Source organism: Notamacropus eugenii, chromosome 6, assembly GCF_028372415.1.
Source record: "Notamacropus eugenii isolate mMacEug1 chromosome 6, mMacEug1.pri_v2, whole genome shotgun sequence".
NCBI classification, from domain to species: Eukaryota; Metazoa; Chordata; class Mammalia; order Diprotodontia; family Macropodidae; genus Notamacropus; species Notamacropus eugenii.
The window spans coordinates 365,384,048-365,390,252 of NC_092877.1; positions in this window are offsets into that span (position 1 = coordinate 365,384,048).

A 6,205-nucleotide genomic window follows, 5' to 3' on the forward strand; every position below is an offset into this window, starting at 1 on the left:
ATATTCCACGCCCTTTGATCCCTTAATGTAGAAGCTGTTAGATCTTGTGTTATCCTGATTGTATTTCTACAATACTTGAATTGTTTCTTTCTAGCTGCTTGCAATATTTTCTCCTTGACCTGGGAACTCTGGAATTTGGCCACAATGTTCCTAGGAGTTTCTCTTTTTGCATCTCTTTCAGGCGGTGATAGGTGGATTCCTTGAATACTTATTTTGCCCTCTGGTTCTAGAATCTCAGGGCAGTTTTCCTTGATAATTTCATGAAAGATGATATCTAGGCTCTTTTTTTGATCATGGCTTTCAAGTAGTCCCATAATTTTTTAAATTGTCTCTCCTGGATCTATTTTCCAGGTCAGTTGTTTTTCCAATGAGATATTTCACATTATCTTCCATTTTTCCATTCTTTCGGTTTTGTTTTGTGATTTCTTGGTTTCTCATAAAGTCATTAGCCTCCATCTGTTCCATTCTAATTTTGAAAGAACTATTTTCTTCAGTGAGCTTTTGCACCTCCTTTTCCATTTGGCTAATTCTGCTTTTGAAAGCATTCTTCTCCTCATTGGCTTTTTGAACCTCTTTTGCCAATTGAGTTAGCCTATTTTTCAAGGTGTTTTTTTCTTCAGCATTTTTTGGGGTTTCCTTTATCAAGGTGTTGACCTGCTTTTCATGCTTTTCTTGCATCTCTCTCATTTCTCTTCCCAGTTTTTCCTCCACCTCTCTAATTTGATTTTCAAAATCCTTTTTGAGCTCTTCCATGGCCTGAGCCCATTGAATATTTATTTTGGATGTTTGGGATGCAAAAGCCTTGACTTTTATGTCTTTCCCTGATGGTAAGCACTGTTCTTCCTCATCTGAAAGGATGGGAGGAGATATCTGTTCACCAAGAAAGTAACCTTCTATGGTCTTACTTTTTTTCCCCTTTTCTGGGCATATTCCCAGCCAGTTACTTGACTTCTGAGTGTCCTCTCCACACCTACCTTGCTTCCAGATCCACCCAGCTAGCACTTAGGGGCTGAGATTCAAATACTGCTTCCCAGCCTCAGGGCTTTTGGCAGGGGCAGGGCTGCTATTCAGTGTGAGATTAAGTTCAGGTACTCAGGTGGAGGCAGGGCCACCACACAGGGCTTAGTTCCCTCAGGGGGTTTATGCAGAGACCTTCAACAATGAATCCTGGCTCCTGCCTGCTTGGGGAGCCCTTGTCTGCTGCTGCCTCTGCTGTTGCCTCCCGAGGGGGCCTGAGTTATGGGGATACCCTACTCCCCTCTCGGCTGGCCGAAAAAAACCCTCACTGACCTTTGGCGCCTGTGGGTGGAGGGACCTGTGCAGGCGCTGGAGATTCTGTCTCTGAAGCCTGCTCGGATTTGCTCCTCTTGGTACCACATGGCCAAGGCAGGGCTGGGCTCTGCTCCAGGTCCGGTACTCGATGGACCTTTCCTGTCAGTTTTTCAGGTCTCTGTGGAACCAAAATCTCCTCTACTCCGTTGTTCTGTGGCTTCTGCTGCTCCAGAATTTGTTGGGAGTTCTTTACAGGTATTTTATGGGCTGTGGGTTAGGAGCTAGCATATGTGTATCTTTCTACTCTGCCATCTTGGCTCCTCCCCCGAATACAAATATTTTTAAAAAAGAAAGAAAAATCAGCAAAATTGATCAGTACAATAAGAAAAAATGGAAAATATATGCAATGTTCCATAGACCTCCCCCCTCTCCAAAAGAGTGAATTTGGCCTAGAAGGTCTCTTCTTGTACCTTTTCTTTGGGGCTTTTTGTTCTTTGTCATTTTGTAACATTCACATTTGGCTGTTTTGTGGTGATGTTTTTTTCTCCATTTTCATTATTGTAGTCATTGTGTATATTGCTTTCTCGGTTCTGCTTACGTCACTCTGTATCAGTTCATGGAAGTCTTCCCAGGCTGCTCTGTAGTAATTACATTCATTGTTTCTTATAACATAGCACTATTCTGTTACATATGTAGTTATAATTTGTTTTGCCATTCCCCAGTCAATGGCCATCAACTTTGTTTCCAGTTCTTTGCTACCGCAAGTCCAGCTTTGATTTTTAAGAAGCCATGAGAGGAGCACCATTCTAAAAAAACCCAGATCAAACAATTGCAGCTTCTGTGATGTTTTATGTCCTGTGACGTCTACTGGAGGTCATTATGAGAAAGAAACTTTTCCTAGTGTAACTGAGTTTTGGCATAAAAACGAGGCTAAGGCTGTGAGATCACAGCTCTACATTGGTATGGCTGTGAGGAAACCTTTCAGTGACTTCTGCCATATTAGCAGTGGGTACAAATGAGAGCTGGGCTAGGGCTGGGGACTATGCTTACGATGGTATTAGTATAGGGGACTCCCAGGTGAGGAAACACCTTCTTCCAATGCAGGTTGACACCTTTTCAAGGTATAGTCTCAGAAAAGGGGTTTTTAATCTGGGAGTTATCCCTAAGGGTCCATGGATAGATTTCATAGGAGCTATTAACTTGACGGGGAAAAAGAATTATAACTTTATTTTCACTGATTTCTAAGAGAAATTTAGCATTTCCCTCAATAATTTAAAAACATTGTTCTTTTCTCCCCCACTCCAGGGGAGTGGGTGGAATTCTTTTGCTTTTGCCACTCACATCTGCCTCATGGCTTATCCCTTCCTTCAAGCCTCAGCTAAAATCCTACTTCTGAAGGAGCCTTTTCCCAAACCCTGTAATGACAGTGCCTTCTCTCCATTGCTTATCTCTGATCAATCCCATCTATAACTTGTTTGTACATAATTCTTTGTGGGTCATCTCTCTCATTATACTGTGAGCTCCTTAGGAGCAGGGACTGGCTTTACCTCTCTTTGTATCTCTTGCACTTAGCACAATGCCTGGCAGACAGTATCTATACTTTATGGACTTGACTGATTAGATTTGCTTAGAACTCTGAGAGCTTGTGACTTGCCCAGGGTCACACAGCCAAGTGTGTGTCCCAAATAGGACTGGGGTTTGGGTCTTTTCCTGACTTCGGCATTGACCCTCTATCCATTATGCCTTGTTGTTACCTCTACTGCCACCGGAAGGAAATAACATTTATTAAAGAACACTTACTACTTCCAAGGACCATGCTAAATGGTGGGGATGCAAATAGATAAAAAAAGGGAACTCATCTCTTCACTGACACATAGAGTTCAGTTATAGGGCAGATGGTCAGTTGGAGCAGACTTAGGGAGCAGGGCAGGTGATCCAGGGCAGAGAGGGGAACAGGCTGGGTTTCCCTGAGTTCCCTCTTTATCAGCCCCCATTGGGACTTGGGCTATAGGGAAGTGGGGAGAAGAAGGGAAATCCTCTTAATTATACTGAAAATACAAAAAGCATTAAGTAATAATAGTAGAATGGTGACTTTTCTCATTATTGGACTCCCACTGAAAAAATCAATCAGACAATAAGGACTTATTAAACACTAACCAATCACTGAGTGGAACAGCCGGGGATGTAAAGGACAGATCTGTGAATTCAAGGAGCTGACATTCTAACGTGGGGGGACAACATGTAGTCAACAAGACAGACACCATGTGAATGGGAGATAATTGACAGAAAGAAGGTATTAACATTAAAGGGGACTGGGAAAGGCTTCTTGTAGAAGGTAGGATGTCAGCAGAATCTTGAAGGGAGCCAAGGACTCGAGGAAGCTGAAATGAGGAAGGAGAGCATTCCAAGCATTGGAGGGAGAGGGGTATCAGTGAACATGAAGGGAGGTGTATCTTGTTGGAGAACAGCAATGGTGCTATCTGCACTGTTGGAGGGAATAGCCACATAAGTGAGACTGCAAGTCCGTTAGATAATAGCTGACATTTATGTGGCACTTTATACTTTGACAAGTTTCTAAAGCATTTTCTGTTTACGATCTCATCTGATCCTCCTTCAAACCCTGTGAGGTAGGTGGTACTGGTACTCCCCCTTTCTGCAGATCAGGAAACTGAGGTTCAGAGACCAAGTAACCCTTCAAGGCTACACAGCTAGTAAATAGTACAATCAGAATTCAAGTCTGGTTTCTCTCTTGAATCCCAAACCAGGGCTCTGATCATCCCAAACTATCCCATTCTAGGCTATCTCTATTTTACTCCTACTTACATTTTGGGAACAAATAATTACCCTGAAATTATACCCTAGCATCAGAAATTCTTTGGGGGATGGGGCCATATTTTATCCATCAATATGATTCAAGCACTGGCCATGGAGCCAGGAAGATCTGATCACACCCCACCTTCCATGGTTACTAGTTGTAAGATCCTGAGTCATTTAATTTCTTTGAGCCTCAGTTTCCTCCTTTATAAAATGAGGCTAATGATAGTACCCACCTCAAAGAGTTTGGTGAGGATCAAATGGGATAATATACTCAAAGCACTTTGAAAACTTTGGTTGTTGGGCCCCGGGATTGGAGTTAAGAAGTTGTGGTTTCTGATCCTGTCTCAAATGTTTATTAACTGTCTATTAAGAGACTTCAACTCTGCCTCAGTTTCTGCATTTGAAAAATAAGGCAGCTGGATTGAGTGACCTCTAAGATCCTTTCCAGCTTTAATTCAATTCTATCATTCTATTCTTTATTAGACTATTATTACCTTAGGTTCCTGAACATGGTTGGCTAAGTGTGTGAGATGGAACTTCAATCTAGGTCTCTGTGATGGAGGCTCTTTCCACCATACCACATTGCCTTCTCCAGTGAGAAAAGAGAAAATGGGAAAGAATCTGTGTAAAGAAATTTTGGCAGTGGCGGCATAAGCAGATGGGGTGTGGCATTAAGAGGAAGGCTTGGATTCTAGCTAACCCCAGCTCCAATGGAATGGTATGATTGGGAGAACACCATCTCTGCGTCCATTTCTTTGTCTGCAAACTGGGAATTCCACGTGCTTTTCTTCTCATACTCACCAACTAGCCGGGAGGCCAAAAGCAGGGCTGAAATTGTTCCCTCTGGGGCCAAGGGGTTCTTTGGCAATCAGCTAGACAACTTTGGAAATTTCATTAATTTTTTCAATTCTTAACCAGTTCAGCTCATACATAGCAGAAGACATTTTACACACCATTTAATCTAAGCACCTCATTTTATGCCTAAGGTAGTTGGACTGGGAGAGGCTGAGACACTTGCCCCAGAGGGAACAAATCAAATTGAATTGAGATTACTTGACTTTAGGGTTCAATCCTCCCACCAGTGATAGGAAGGCTAGCTGAAGTTTCCCCATTAAGAACTAAGTTCAGAAAGGCTCTACCATTTGAAGTTGTGGCAGAGAGAGAAAGAGGGAGAGAGAGGGAGAGGGAGAGGGAGAGGGAAGAGAGTCCCTGAAAGGTGGGAGGGGGAGTGCCTCAGATGATGTCAGGGGTTTGGAGTTGGGAATGGCCACAGTCTCTGATTCTTTGGAGTCCCAGGGATTACAGCTACCACCAAGGTATGACTTTCATTTTCTGATACTCTGAAATGAATGCCCTTTGTCCAATTCATTACATTGGAGGAAAATCCTCCACTCTGTCACCTGAAACCAGTCACGTGACAAACTTCCTGCCTTCCCCCAAATACACAATCCTGTGGGAGGCCAGGGCTGGTTTGAGGCTCCCAGCCATTGGTTCTTGGTGAACAGGGCCCCTCTATCTGTCCAGACCCCTTCTTGGTACTGAGGAAATGGGATTGGAACTTGGGTTTTAATTGGACACATACAAGAGCTTTGAGGTTTTCTCAGCCAAACTCACTTGACAGTGGTGTTTCTTTTAGGAAGTGACACCCATCTGTGTACTTTAAAAGGGGAAGTGGGTATCTTGTCTCTTGATTCAGTGGGACAGGGCAGAGTTCTGTTGCTCTCAGGCTGAAGCAACTACTATGCAAATCAGCCCTAGCCCAAAGCTCTGGGGAAGGTTCCTGGGAAGAAAACAGTCAGAGAGGGTGATGGGATGGAAATGAAAACTGGTTCACAGTCCAGACGATTTTGAGGAAGGCTCTTTCAAAAGAAATGTCTAGAACTTTTTGTCTGAAAGTAAAGGGTTGCCACATTTAATTCTCAGTTATTTATGCTAATTTGTACCCCTGGGACCTAGCATAATCTTGTCAAACATTAGTTACTTTATGCTTGCTTAATCATTGATTGGCTAATTGTTGGAGGAGAAATTGTGTAGCCAGCTCAAACTCTTTCGTTTTTAATTTTGAGGCCAAATTTAAAGCTCAATAGCAGGGAAAAAATTCTTAAGGAGTTCGCTG